The sequence below is a fragment of the Mizuhopecten yessoensis genome, unplaced genomic scaffold (genome assembly GCF_002113885.1).
Source record: "Mizuhopecten yessoensis strain PY_sf001 unplaced genomic scaffold, ASM211388v2 scaffold9525, whole genome shotgun sequence".
NCBI classification, from domain to species: Eukaryota; Metazoa; Mollusca; class Bivalvia; order Pectinida; family Pectinidae; genus Mizuhopecten; species Mizuhopecten yessoensis.
Window position 1 is genome coordinate 283,668 of NW_018408091.1, and position 14,475 is coordinate 298,142.

Below are 14,475 nucleotides of genomic sequence, written 5' to 3' on the forward strand. Positions count from 1 at the left end.
CTCTATCCCCACCCCTTCCCCCTCTCTCTATCCCCATCCCTCCTCCCTCATTCCTCTATTACTATACCACTGCTACCCTATACATGTCTTCCCTAGACTAACCAGGACTTCCATTAAATAAGTCAAAGATAGTAAAAGTATACTGTCCTTGTGTCATGCCTGGGTCCATACACTCACAGCATTATAAGCTTGATAAAAAAAATCAATATGAATATTTTTTTAACAGTATATTTTCTAAACTAGTACTGAAATATATTAATTTACCAAACAAAATATCTAAAACGCTGTAGGGTTATGTTAGACTAAAGATAAAAACATGAAAATGCAGGTTTATTTTCAAAAATTTACCGAAAGGAATTTTGATGAAATTGATTTGTAAAGCTAACAATGCTTTTGAAGATGTCTGGCCTGTATGCTTATCATTGTAACAGCTGTAAGACACAACTAACTCTGTTCCTCTAGGTCTGGGTATGGCAAGCATGCCTTCCGGAGCCATTGATTTGATTACTCTATACAAGATATGGACTGAGGAATGCATTTTCTGTTCTTAATTACTGTGACACAATACAGACTATAGTAATTGATGTGCCCTGCTAACAGGTAGGGTTATTTTTCTGTACCAAGTGATTAATGACTTCGTAATACCGTTCACATTTTACTGTTTGCTTGGGCAATATTTACATTGAGGTAGAATGATATTTCGGATCATATTTCCTCAGCACTTTTCGTTTGTCCTTTTTAAGGGTGACTTTCAAGTATAGAATATACCTTTTTCCAAAAAGGGGAATATAAATTTACAGTTGAGGATTTTATGTTAAATATAAATACTTTAAATGTACATAAGTAACTTCTTATTGGTATCAAAGATAAAAATGGTAAAATCAATGGTAGATATATTTCAATACTATCTTTTGACAGCCTTTAAATTATTTTCGCTTTGAATGGATATGCATTGAGTAAATCTGATTGACCAATATTCAGGTCCAAAATTGATGAATAAGAACCCTTGGAGAAATTTTCATCATGATATGTTGTTTTCGAAACTAAAAGTTTTGATTGGGTGACTTTTCTTGTGGGATAATTTGAAAATTACAACTTATAAATCGAAGTAAGACAATTACCTGTACAAGAACATTGAAACGTCATTTTAATATTTTAGTGTATAAATACACGAAACATATCTTTCTAATAACATTAAATCCACTATTATAGATTTCAAACTAGATTTCCTGCTATGTGTTCCATCACTTAACAATTACATTTAGTCTTATACAACATATACAGGATCTCAAAGATGTTCCAAGTTCGTGATTCAAAGTCTCGATGCTTCAAAATTTTCCCTGATTAATCCGCAAAGTTCGAAACATCGAAATTATACAACCAAGCAGTATTTCCCTTCAAATGTTGTCCTCATGATGGCTCAATACAGCATTCAAAACATGTACACAGATAATTATATTACCACAAAAAATAGGTTTTCATGGTGCCAAGCATTGTTAATAAGTTCCGGAATTAATTTCAGAACATATTAATCCTGTCAGCACTTACGAATAGCCAACATATTGATACTTCCAGTGTGCCTTGCCCTTTATGTACTCATTAGCTTGTAAGATTACTGTTTTCCATTTTGAGCTCTTAAAACCAGAATTGAAAATGTATCTCATGGGATACAAAATTCAGAGACTTGTTGTAATCATTTAACACGATAATTAAAACCACTTGTATGAATTTATTTGTATAAGAAATTTTACTGTAAAGTTTCCTGAAGTACGGAAGGCAATGGAATCAGTCCCTAGGCCAGGTCGACATACAAAGTTTTTAAAAATGGAAGCTGTTATTCCCTCCTAAGCATTCAGCATTTAAGATATTGGTAACAACTGGTTGACCCGTTGTCAGTATAATGTGACTGGGTTGAATATTGTGCTAGATACCTTAGGCATGGTAGTTCAGTGAGGTAGCACTCTAAACGTTGGCATCAGATCCGTGTATAGCAAGGAGGTAAATTCACGAACATACCGCCCTTAGTACACATATCCACAAACATGCCACTATTAGTACACATATACACAACCATACCACCCTTAGTACACATATACACAACCATGCCACTATTAGTACACATATACACAAACATACCACCCTCAGTACACATACACACAAACATACCACCCTTAGTACACATATATACAAACATACCACCATTAGTACACATATACACAAACATACCACCATTAGTACACATATACCCAAACATACCACCCTTAGTACACATATACCCAAAAATACCACCCTTAGTACACATATACACAAATATACCACCCTTAATACACATATACACAAACATACCACCCTTAATACCCATATACACAAACATACCACCCTTAGTACACATCCATACAAACATACCACCCTTAGTACACATATACGCAAACATACCACCCTTAGTACACATATACCCAAAAATACCACCCTTAGTACACATATACACAAACATTCCACCCTTAGTACACATATATACAAACATACCACCCTTAATACACATATACACAAACATACCTCCCTTAGTACACATATACACAAAAATACCACCCTTAGTACACATACACACAAAAATACCACCCTTAGTACACATATACACAAACATACCACCCTTAGTACACATATACACAAAAATACCACCCTTAGTACACATATACACAAACATACCACCCTTAATACACATATACACAAACATACCACCCTTAGTACACATACACACAAAAATACCACCCTTAGTACACATATCATACACACAAACATACCACCCTTTGTACACATATACACAAACATACCTCCCTTAGTACACATATACACAACCATACCACCCTTAGTACACATAGACACAAACACACCACCCTTAGTACACATACATACAAACATACCACCCTTAGTATACATATACACAAACATACCCCCCTTAGTACACATATACACAAACACACCACCCTTAGTACACATACATACAAACATACCACCCTTAGTATACATATACACAAACATACCACCATTAGTACACATATACACAAACATCCCACCCTTAGTATACATATACACAAACATACCCCCCTTAGTACACATACACCCAAACATACCACCCTTAGTACGCATATACACAAACATACCACCCCTAGTACACATATACACAAACATGCCACCCTTAGTACACATACACGCAAACATACCACCCTTAGTTCACATATACACAAACATACAGCCCTTAGTACACATATACACAACCATACCACCCTTAGTACACATATCATACACACAAACATACCACCCTTTGTACACATATACACAAACATACGACCCTTAATACACATATACACAAACATACCACCATTAATACAAATACACACAAACATACCACCCTTAGGACACATATACACAAACATACCGCCCTTAGTACACATATACGCAAACATACCACCCTTAGTATACATATACACAAACATACCACCATTAGTACACATATACACAAACACACCACCCTTAGTACACATACACGCAAACATACCACCCTTAGTTCACATATACACAAACATACCACTATTAGTACACATATACACAAACATACCCCCCTTAGTACACATATACACAACCATACCACCCTTAGTACACATATTCAAAAACATACCACCCTTAGTACACAAACACACAAATATACCACCCTTAGTACACATATTCAAAAACATACCACCCTTAGTACGCATATACACAAACATACCACCATTAGTACACATACACACAAAAATACCACCCTTAGTACACATATACACAACCATACCACCCTTAGTACACATAGACACAAACACACCACCCTTAGTACACATACATACAAACATACCACCCTTAGTACGCATATACACAAACATACCACCCCTAGTACACATATACACAAACATACCACCCTTAGTACACATATACAAAAACATACCACCCTTAGTACACATATACACAAACACGTGTGCATCACACACATTCGAAGCATGTCCGTAAATGACCTTGCTGTTAATAGGATGTTAAACAAAATCAAATCAAATCCATTACTGTATCAATTGATATATATAACATAGAGTTCCTTCCCTTCTATAACTGCAAAACAAAAAATCAACAATATGTAATGAAGATTGGGAAATTTACATTACATTAAATTATGGAATGATGCATTTCAGCCTAGAAACACAGAAACTGAAAAAGCTGCCACAATAAAAAAATTGAAGTAAGAAGTTAAGGGTATGTGTTTGTTTGGTATGGGGTAATAACAATGTTGCACTGATCCAAAATATGTACATTGACTTCTCAAATATTTAAATAAATAAGAAAACTTTCGTTGCTATGGTTACAGATTGAACTGACCAAAAATCCTGTTACCAAAGTGAGCATCAAATGGTCATCTGGCTGTCACTGACCAGTGACAGGTGTGTGGATGGACCAATCAGCATTCTTCTACCCTTTCAAGCCTAAAGCCTTGGTTACCACACTGCTGTCATGATTGAAGGTAAGCTTGTAGCCTTCATTAAAATTAGCACACCACTGTCATGTTTAAGGTAAGCCTGTAGCCATGGTAACCACACCTGACTCATTAGAAAGGTATAAGCCTGTAGTCATGGAAACCACAACTGTCATGATTAAGGTTAACATGTAACCATGGTTACCACACCACTGTCATGATTAAAGTTAACATGTAACCATGGTTACCACACCTCTGTCATGATTAAAGTTAACATGTAACCATGGTTACCACACCACTGTCATGATTAAAGTGAACATGTTACCATGATTACCACACCACTTTCATGGTTAAAGTTAACATGTAACCATGGTTACCACACCACATTCATGATTAAGGTAACCCTGTAACCATGCATGGCTACCATACTACAGTCGCATAAGGTAACCCTGTACCCTTGGTTACCACACCACTTTCATGACTAAGTAAGACCTGTTACCATGGCTACCATACTGCAGTCACATAACGTAACCCTGTAGCCTTGGTTACCAAACCACTTTCATGATTAAGGTAACCCTGTAACCATGGCTACCATATTACAGTCATATAGGGTTACCATGTAGCCTTGGTTACCAAAGCACTTTCATGACTAAGTAAGACCTGTTACCATGGCTACCATACTACAGTCACATAACGTAACCCTGTAGCCTTGGTTACCAAACCACTTTCATGATTAAGATAACCCTGTAACCATGGCTACCATATTACAGTCATATAGGGTTACCATGTAGCCTTGGTTACCAAACCACTTTCATGATTAAGTAAGGCCTGTTACCATGGCTACCATACTACAGTCATATAAGGTAACCCTGTAGCCTTGGTTACTATAACACTTTTATGATTTAGGTAACCTTGTAACCATGGATACCATAATACATTCACATAAGGTTACCCTATAGCCTTGGTTACCACACCACATTCATGATTAATTTAATCCTGTAAGCATGGCTATCATACTACAGTCACATAAGGTAACCCTGTAGTCTTGGTTACCTAAGCACTATCATGATTAATTTAATCCTGTAAGCATGGCTACCATACTACAGTTACATAAGGTAACCCTGTAGCCTTGGATACCACACCACTTTCATGATTAAAGCTGACAGTGCAAGTTAAAAAGCTTTTTATACCCAGCGAGACCCATACTCGTTACCAACCAAGGACAAACTAAAATGTCGGCACTTCCTTAGAAATGATAGTCGGAAGAGGTAGGGACTGTCAGCTTTAAGATAAACAACACTTTTAAGGTGATTAATTCAGAAAGAGATTTAAAAATAATGAGCTCACATTGCTTGGTACTTTTACTTTTCCTTGTGATGTGACAATCCCTGATACTTCACAGCAGTGCTGCAGATAGCTTGCGTGAATGGGTATTCTTGCACGATAATTCACAAATTACGCAAAAGAAAAAAATGAATTTGCTTAATTCACGCAAGCAAAATCTGGAACATTGCGTCAGTTTCTGGGTCCAATTTAGCAGATTATAGTAGGCATAGTACGCAAATCAATGTCTCCTGTTACAAACGCTAACATGCGCGAGAATATTTCAGACAATTGAATCATGATGCGTTCAAAACAACAATCGCTATTTAAAATGGGGTTCGCAAGACTTCTGATCCTCCCGAACCTAGTATTGCAGATTTCATGTAAGAGACAATACAGAAATCCGAGTTTGAGTCATTTTTAACAGTATAAGTATAACACATACCAATTATTCAACTTCTTTTAACATTTTCTGGTAACGTTGCTTTTACAGCACTTCTTGTTCAAAATGTCAGTTTTCACCCCTCCACTTTGGAGAGGTCGGGGTAAAAAAACCACATGTTTGAAAGTTATCTGGAGCACTGTCGCATGTAATGTATTGAGGACTTAAGTGATGATTGCTATGTTACAAGATATTTCAATAATATTTTGTTATGCCACACCATTCAAAGGGAGGGGGCCGGGGCCATGCCGTATGTTGCTTCCTGTCCTGCGCAACTCATGTCATAACTTTATCAACTTCATTTCTAAATCTATTTTCATCATAGTTTAGACAAAATTTTGGATGATAATACCATGGATGAGTCCTTTTTCAGAGTCCCAAGGTCAACGCCAAGATACATTTGGTTGATTTTTAATGTATGATTTCTACATTGTATCATTTCTATTTCAAAATACGTTACCACAGTCATTATAATGCATATTCCAACCTTACTTGGCTCTTTACATACGTAAATAAAGAATTTTTCCCCCCATGGGGAACCCCTGGGAAACCCACCAATCAGACGGCAGTATTCACGCACGTGATTTAAGACACGAAGCCATGCTTCCCACTTCATAATTCCTTCAGCCGGCCGTGTTTACGGACGTGTTTTGGTGTCTACGGGTTCCAACTACAACAGGCGTTGTTTGTACCCATACATTTACGTATCCTTTATAACTAGTTAACTTTATTTTGTTTTAATTAAGCTTTTTGCTTTATTTTGCGCCGTTTTGCGACCAGGCTCCGACCACGTGTTCGCGTTTTTTGACGGTTTGTTTACGTTGAGATGGAGACTCCTCCTTCTCAAAGGCGCTGTCCTGGGGGTAATTTTTTTGAGGCTTCCGACCCCCACCCTTACTGTCCTGGCTGTCGGTCTTGCTCTCTGGAGCAGCCGTGTGAAATTTGCCGTGCCTGGCAGCCGACTCCTACCGGTGGTTCTCCCCGCCCGCGAGGGCGTGCAGGTAAGTCGGGTAGGAGGGGCGGTAGGGGTGGGGCGAGGGCTAAAGCTAGGCCTAAGCCCTCGGAGAGCACCAGCGGAATTCCGACCTCTGTCGAGTCTTCCCTGGGGTTCGTGTCGGCGGTTTCGACCCGTACCGGGGCCGCTGGGAAACAATTTGTTTCTTTGGACCCGCACCTTTCTCTCACCCCGCCTTCCGTTTTGTCGGTCGACGTGGGTGAGGGTTTGGGCTCTGTCCCGGTCACCACGGTGACTAGGGGACAGGGGGGCGGCCTTCTCTCCCAATTTGTGGTGGGAGGGCAGGTGGCCCAACATTCCCTTGGGAATATTAAACAGGCCAGCCATGTTGTGTCAGCGGATGCTTCTGTTGGTGGCCTCCTGCCGGTCCGCTCCACTCCTGAGGGTGTTGGTGTTGTCGGAGACCGGCCCCCGGCAGTTTTGTCTGCTCCCGGGGTTCCTTGCATCCCTGATGTAGCCCCTGGCGTGGTGATGGCGTCTAGCACGCCGTCCACCACTGTGCAGCATTTGCTGCCCGGTCCGGTGGTTAGTGATGCTTCGGCCTCGCTAGCCTCGGCTGGATTTTACGGTGGTGTGAGCACTGGTGTAAAAACCTATGCTTCCAGCTCTATCCCTTGTGCCTCCTCCCCAGGTTTTCCTATGGTAGGTGCCAGCGCAGCTGCGTTTGGTTTTGCCGGTGCACGCTGCTCCCCTGGTGGGGCTTGTTTTACTGGCCCTACAGGTTTTGGCCCTGCTGTAGGTCAGTCTGGGTGGAGTTGGTCAGGTCAGCCAGGTGTGGCTTATGGCGGCGGGTGTGTAGGTGGCCCTAGGTTCCCTACCCCGCCCCCCCAAACCGGTCCTGCCTCCGGTTTCGGGCATCAGGTTGGTGGCTCTGTTCCAGGGTCCTCCCTGGTTTATCCCACCTATTTGCAGGGTGGGAATGGAGCTCATTGGGGTCAACAGGCTCCTTTTTATGCTCCGCCCCAACCACCGACCGCCTATGGGCAGTCTTGGGGTTTCTCCCAGCAGGGGGCTTTTCCAGCCGCTCCCCCTCCACCCCAGGGTGGTATGGGTTTCCAGCCTGGATATGCCCCCCCCGCCTTCTTGCCTGCGGCGATGGGGCCCCCCCTCCATCCGCCACCGAGCCGTTCGCGCAAGCGTTCGCGCTCCCGGCCAGCTTCTGCTGCCGGTTCAGTCAGGCAGAGACCGCGTGATGCTAGGGCTGCTGGTCGTGCTGCGTTGGCTCGAGCTCCTATTTTGGAATTTGAGTCTACCAGTAACTTCCGCTGTCCGGTGTCAACTCCTACCTTACAGCAGGTTCCAGGGTCTTGTGGTCCTGCTCCTGCTGTTCCTCAGGGACTATCGATTGCCCCGATAGTTCCCTCGGGTAGGTCACGTTCTCTTTCCCCTCCTCGCACCCCTCCCCGGAGGGCGACGTTGATGGAGGTGGATTCGGCGGGTGCCTCTCCTAGTGATGAGAGGGACGTTCTTCGGGGCTCTCCTGGTTGCTCCAATTTTACGGAGACTCGGGATGAGGATAGAGTCGGCGAGTTTACTGACTCTGATTTAGAGTCGTTGGATTCGTCTGGGTTGGACTCAGAAGGCCCTTCTGATGTGTCCCAATCCCGGCCCCGAGATGCTGATCCGGTGCCTCCAGAGGTTTCGGCTTCATTTCGCACTTTACGTGCAGAAGTTATGAAGCTTCTGGGGGACGGGGTTTGCCCACGCCCTTCCACGGATTCGGCCGTCCCGGAGCGCACTTCGCTCCTTCAGAGCATGTTGCCTCCCCTAGCATCTGCCTCCTCGGCCTCTGCTAGGTCTCTTGCGGAGGGACGAGGCGTGGCTTCGTCCCTCGCTCAGGTCAACGCTTTATTAAAGCAGAAGGTGAGCAAGGCTCGCAAGCCTTTTTCCCTCTCGGCTTTACAGGTCGTGGTTGCGGACATCGCAGATTTAGCTGCAGATACGTACCGCATCCACGACCCAGTCTTGGCCCCTAATTCTGTTTCCCTTGAGAGGGATCTGGATAAGTGGCCGGGACGCTGTGTTGACCAGGTTGTGATGGGGCCTAGGGAGCACTCTAAGTTGGAGCGTCTCCTTAGGCTGGCTCTCCATGTTCTGTCCTACGCAGACTGGTTTACTTCTGCGTTGCTGGCTGCGAGCTGCAAGTCGGTGGAGCAGCTCCCCAGCAAGGTTGGACTGATGGAGCGCCTCAGCCAGGCAATTTGCAAGGCACATCTTGATGCGATGGCCTTACTGTCGGCTGCCATGTCACACCTTGTTGTTGCCCGCCGGTTGTCGGTCCTTTCTGGACTGCCAGTCGGCGATTCCTATCGGGCTACCCTTTTGGAGGCTCCCTTGACTGGCGAGGATTTGTTTGGCGGGGTCCTTCCCTCAGTGCAATCTGAGATGAGGTTGGACCCGTTTGCATCTGAGGATGCACGCCACAATTCCGCAGGCAAGGGCGCTAGCAGGAAGAGGCAGGCTTCTGGCTCCTCCAGGCGTAGGAGGAAGAGGGCAAAGACGACTGCTTTTCAGCAGCAGTCTGCCCCTCCGACTTCCGCTCCGGCAGAACGTCGGAAATCTTCCTTCCGCGGTAGGGGTTCCCATAGGGGTCGAGGCAAAGGCAAAGTTTCCAGAGGTAGGAAGGGTTCCTGACTCTTCCTTGCCCTTGCAAACTCCTTGTCCACTGTCTGTGGCCGCTCCCACGTCCTTGGGCGCGGGAGGCTCCGCCGAGGTGGTTTGGGAAGGGCTAGATTGGCCCCTTCCGGACTTGCCAGTAGGCGGTCGGCTGTCCCATTTCGTTCCTCAGTGGAAAGAAATCACTTCAGACAGTTGGGCCCTAGGGGTTGTGTCCAAGGGTCTCTGCATCCCGCTTCTTCGGGATCCACCTCTGGCGCGAGAGCCTATCTTTTTCCCTTCTCCTTCCGATCCGGGAAAGGTGGAGGCTCTCAGGTCAGAGGTTCAAGCCATGATCGCGAAGGGCGCGATCGAAGAACTTTCACGGGACCAGTGGTCTCCAGGGTTTTACTCCCGGGTCTTCCTCGTGAAGAAGAAGTCCGGTGCCTGGAGGCCTATTATCGACCTCAGTACGTTCAACACGTATGTCGATTCCCCGCACTTCCAGATGGAAACGCCACGGCGCATCATTGCGTCAGTGCGTCCAGGGATGTGGGCTACGTCCATCGATCTGAAGGATGCTTACTTTCACATCCCGGTCAGGAGGTCGGCCAGGAAGTTCCTCAGGTTCACTTTCGAGCAGAAGGTTTACCAGTTTCGCGCTATGCCCTTCGGCCTCACTACGGCCCCCTTGGTTTTCACCAAGTTGTTGCAGGTAGTAGTGGGGCACCTCCACAGTCTCGGGGTAGATGCACACATCTACTTCGACGACTCCCTGTTGCTCCAAGTGGATCCAGTTATCCTGTCCCGGAGCACGAGGTCGGTTCTGGGCGTTCTGTGCCGCCTAGGGTTCATCCCTTCCAGGGAGAAGTCGGAGGTTCTCCCCTCTCAAGATTTTGTTTTCCTCGGTTATCGGTTCAGAACCGATCTGGGGTTTGTCCTTCCACCAGTGTCCAAGTTCGAGAAGGCCTCTCTGTTGGTCTCCGTTCTGGTCGGTGTGGAGCGAATTCAGGTCCGATGGTTCCTTCGGTTCCTCGGTTACCTGAATTCATTGGCGGATGTGGTTCCCTTGGGTCGGCTTCACATCCGTCCGCTCCAGCTGTTCCTTCTGTCAGTTTGGTCTCCGGCGTCTCGACAGTGGGATGTGTACATTCCTCTGCCGGAGTCGGTGAAGGAATCAGCTCGTTGGTGGACTCTCAAGAGCAATGTCTTGGCAGGAGTTCCTCTGGTTCGGGCATCTCCTGCTATGACCCTTTACACCGACGCGTCCATGACCGGTTGGGGTGCATACCTTTCCGGTCAGACGTCGGCGGGGGTGTGGTCAGGGGAACAGCTTTCAGAACACATCAATGTTCTGGAAATGCGTGCTGTTCTGTTGGCCCTTCGGGGTCTTCGACCCTCCCTGCAGGGCAAGGCCATTTGTCTGGCTACAGACAACTCCACTGTGGTGGCTTATCTGCAGCGCCAGGGGGGCACCCGTTCCCCGGCTCTGTGTGCTTTATCCACCCAGGTCCTGTTGCTGTGTCAGGAGATCAGTCTCGATCTCACGGTGAGGCACCTTCCAGGTCGTCTGAATGTTCTGGCCGACACTCTGTCTCGGTCTCGGAGCCCGGTTCTCACCGAATGGACCCTCAAGCGTTCGGTGTTCCGGTCTCTTTGCCTGGTTTGGGACAGACCCCATGTGGATCTGTTCGCCACGGCCCTGAACTTTCGACTCCCTACATTTGTGTCTCCGGTTCCAGACCCTATGGCCATGGCGGTGGATGCTCTATCCCAGGACTGGTCGGGAATGTACGCGTATGCGTTTCCTCCCTTCAATCTGGTGGGCAGGGTGTTGGAAAAGATCCTTCTACACCCTTGTACTGTGTTGCTGGTTGCACCGCTCTGGCCTCGACAACCTTGGTTTCCTCTGTTGCTTCGGCTGTCGGTGGACTTCCCACGCAGCATCCCACCCCTGTGGGATCTGCTGTCTCAACCGAGGTCCCGACAGTTCTACTCGGGACCGGAACGGCTCCACCTTCACGGTTGGATGCTATCTCGGGAAGGCTCACTCAGACGGGCTTTTCTCGAGAAGTTGCAACTCGCATCGCAGGATCACTTAGACCTTCGTCTTCCGCCGTCTACCAATCTCGATGGTCCGCATTCGGTGATTGGTGTGTCGGACGGTCGATTGATCCAGTCTCTGCCTCTGTTCCCGTTGTAGCTGACTTTCTTTTGTCTCTGTTCAGGGACAAAGGTCTGTCTCCGGGAACTATTGCAGGCTATCGTTCAGCCATTGCTAGTGTGCTGGCTTTCTATGGTAGCAAGTCAGTGGGCTCGGACGCTTCATTGTCGGCTCTCATTAGGGGCTTCTACATTGAGAAGCCTCGTTCACGGCAATTGGTCCCTAGGTGGAATTTAGCACTTGTGCTAGATTCCTTGTTAAGGGCGCCATTCGAGCCCCTCCAGTCGACAGATCGGAAGTTTCTTACTTTCAAGACTGTGTTCTTGATAGCCTTTGCTTCCGGTCGCCGCAGAAGCGAGATTCATGCTTTCAGCAGATCTTCTTCTTGCCTTCGTTTTTCGGCTGGCCATTCTTCGGTCTCGGTGACCACTGATCCCTCCTTTTTAGCTAAGAACCAGGTTCCCGGTTTCACCCCAGGGCTTGTGGTTATCCCTTCTTTGGCTTCAACTCTGGATGGGGATTGTCCTGATCGCCTGCTCTGCCCAGTTCGGGCCTTGCGTTACTACTTGGCCAGAACAGAGGGGGGGGCGGGACACTCGTCTCGGCTGTTCCAGTCTCTCCAGCCCGGTCGCTCTGATATCTCTGCAGCGACCATCTCACGCTGGATTGTTCAGACTGTTCGAGCTGCGTATGAGTCGGCAGGGGATCAGTCCTTGCGGGTGTCAGGGGTTAGGGCTCATGAGGTTCGCGCTTTAGCTACTTCGTGGGCCTTATTTAATGGTTCTTCTTACGCTGAGGTCATGACAGCTGCTGTTTGGAGGGGTCATTCTACGTTTACGGAGTTCTATCTCCGATCTTTGTCGGGACAGTCTGACGGATTGTATTCTTTGGGCCCTCTTGTGGCTGCCCAGTCCGTTGTCTGTCCTCCCTCTTCTTTTGCATAAGCCTCATTATGTCTTCTCCGCGTGATCCGGAACGCTGGTCGTAATCAGGCTTTGTGTCACAAAAGGAAAGGGTATTTTGAATTTTTCCTCCGGGGGTATGGGTCCTATTGTTGGAACCCTTCATCGCTCCACGGAGACACCACTGCGGTAAGTCGAATTCGCATTATAATGACTGTGGTAACGTATTTTGAAATAGAATTGAGGTTTCTCTTGTGAAACCAATTTCTATTATAAATACTTACCACAGTCATTAGGTGAGTTCCCTCCCAGCCTCCCCTTGTCTCCTTGGCTCTCACTTTTTTGGGCTTTGGAATTATGAAGTGGGAAGCATGGCTTCGTGTCTTAAATCACGTGCGTGAATACTGCCGTCTGATTGGTGGGTTTCCCAGGGGTTCCCCATGGGGGGAAAAATTCTTTATTTACGTATGTAAAGAGCCAAGTAAGGTTGGAATATGCATTATAATGACTGTGGTAAGTATTTATAATAGAAATTGGTTTCACAAGAGAAACCTCAAGTTTAACTACTTTCCTATATATCCTGAAACAATGAAGATCATTATTTTAAAAGTGTAAGTCTAGCTGAAATAATGCTTCAATATTAGGTTACTACTACAGTGTACTGCATTTCCCCCTCAATAAGCCCATGCCTGGTAATAAGCCTACCCATCTAAAATTCAACAAATGCTATTTCATTGCCCTCCCCTACTTCTTAAACCAAAGTTTATGTGTTACCCCCCCAGACTTACAACAGGGTAAATACGGTAAAAAAGAGTTACATTTACAAACAGTTTTTAGTGTCAATTGTTCATGTAGAACAAAATTTGTTTTATCATCTTTTTAAATTCTAGTTGAATTTCAAATTGGAAATGGCATATATGCCAGATCTGACGGTGTGCGGCAATATCTAACGGATTTTCACCTCCGATAAAGTCTCGAGGGGGGGGCCATGAATTTACGGAAAGTCCTCAAACCCTCACATTTTTATACGCCCGTCGAAGACAGGGACGTATTATGTTATCACGCGGTCGGGCGGGCGGGCGAACGATGTCCGCTCGATATCTCGAGTAATTATTAACGGATTAACTTCAAACTTCACAACAAGGTTAATTACCATGAAACCTTGGACAAGTTCGATAACCGCCATTATCCGACTATAATTTGTGGAGTTATGCCCCTTTATGGACTTGCCGAAACTGTCCGTTCGATATTTTGAGTAATTATTAACGGATTAACTTCAAACTTCACAACAAGGTTAATTGCCTTGAAAGCTCGGACAAGCTCGATAACCGCCATTATCCGACCATAATTTGTGGAGTTATTTCCCTTGGTTTCATTAATGCGATGCATGCGTTCCATGATGTTGTATTGCACTCATTGATCTACCAGTTATGTTGAATGATTTCTCTTTTAATATCAATTACTCACAAATACTTCATATATTTCAATCATACAAACAACTGCTCATTCAATGTGTGACGGGCGTATTATATACCGCTCGCG

At 45.5% G+C, this 14,475-nt stretch overlaps 1 protein-coding gene across 1 annotated transcript in view; it reads left to right on the top strand.

The window, feature by feature from the left end:
* The window catches only part of LOC110458270 (arrestin domain-containing protein 2-like), a 117,100-nt gene that overhangs the window by 28,541 nt on the left and 74,084 nt on the right, over positions 1-14,475 (top strand). The window contains exon 2 of the mRNA XM_021509891.1: positions 4,388-4,540. The gene's annotated coding sequence lies outside the window, so the exon portion shown is untranslated. The remainder of the gene's footprint in view (positions 1-4,387; positions 4,541-14,475) is intronic.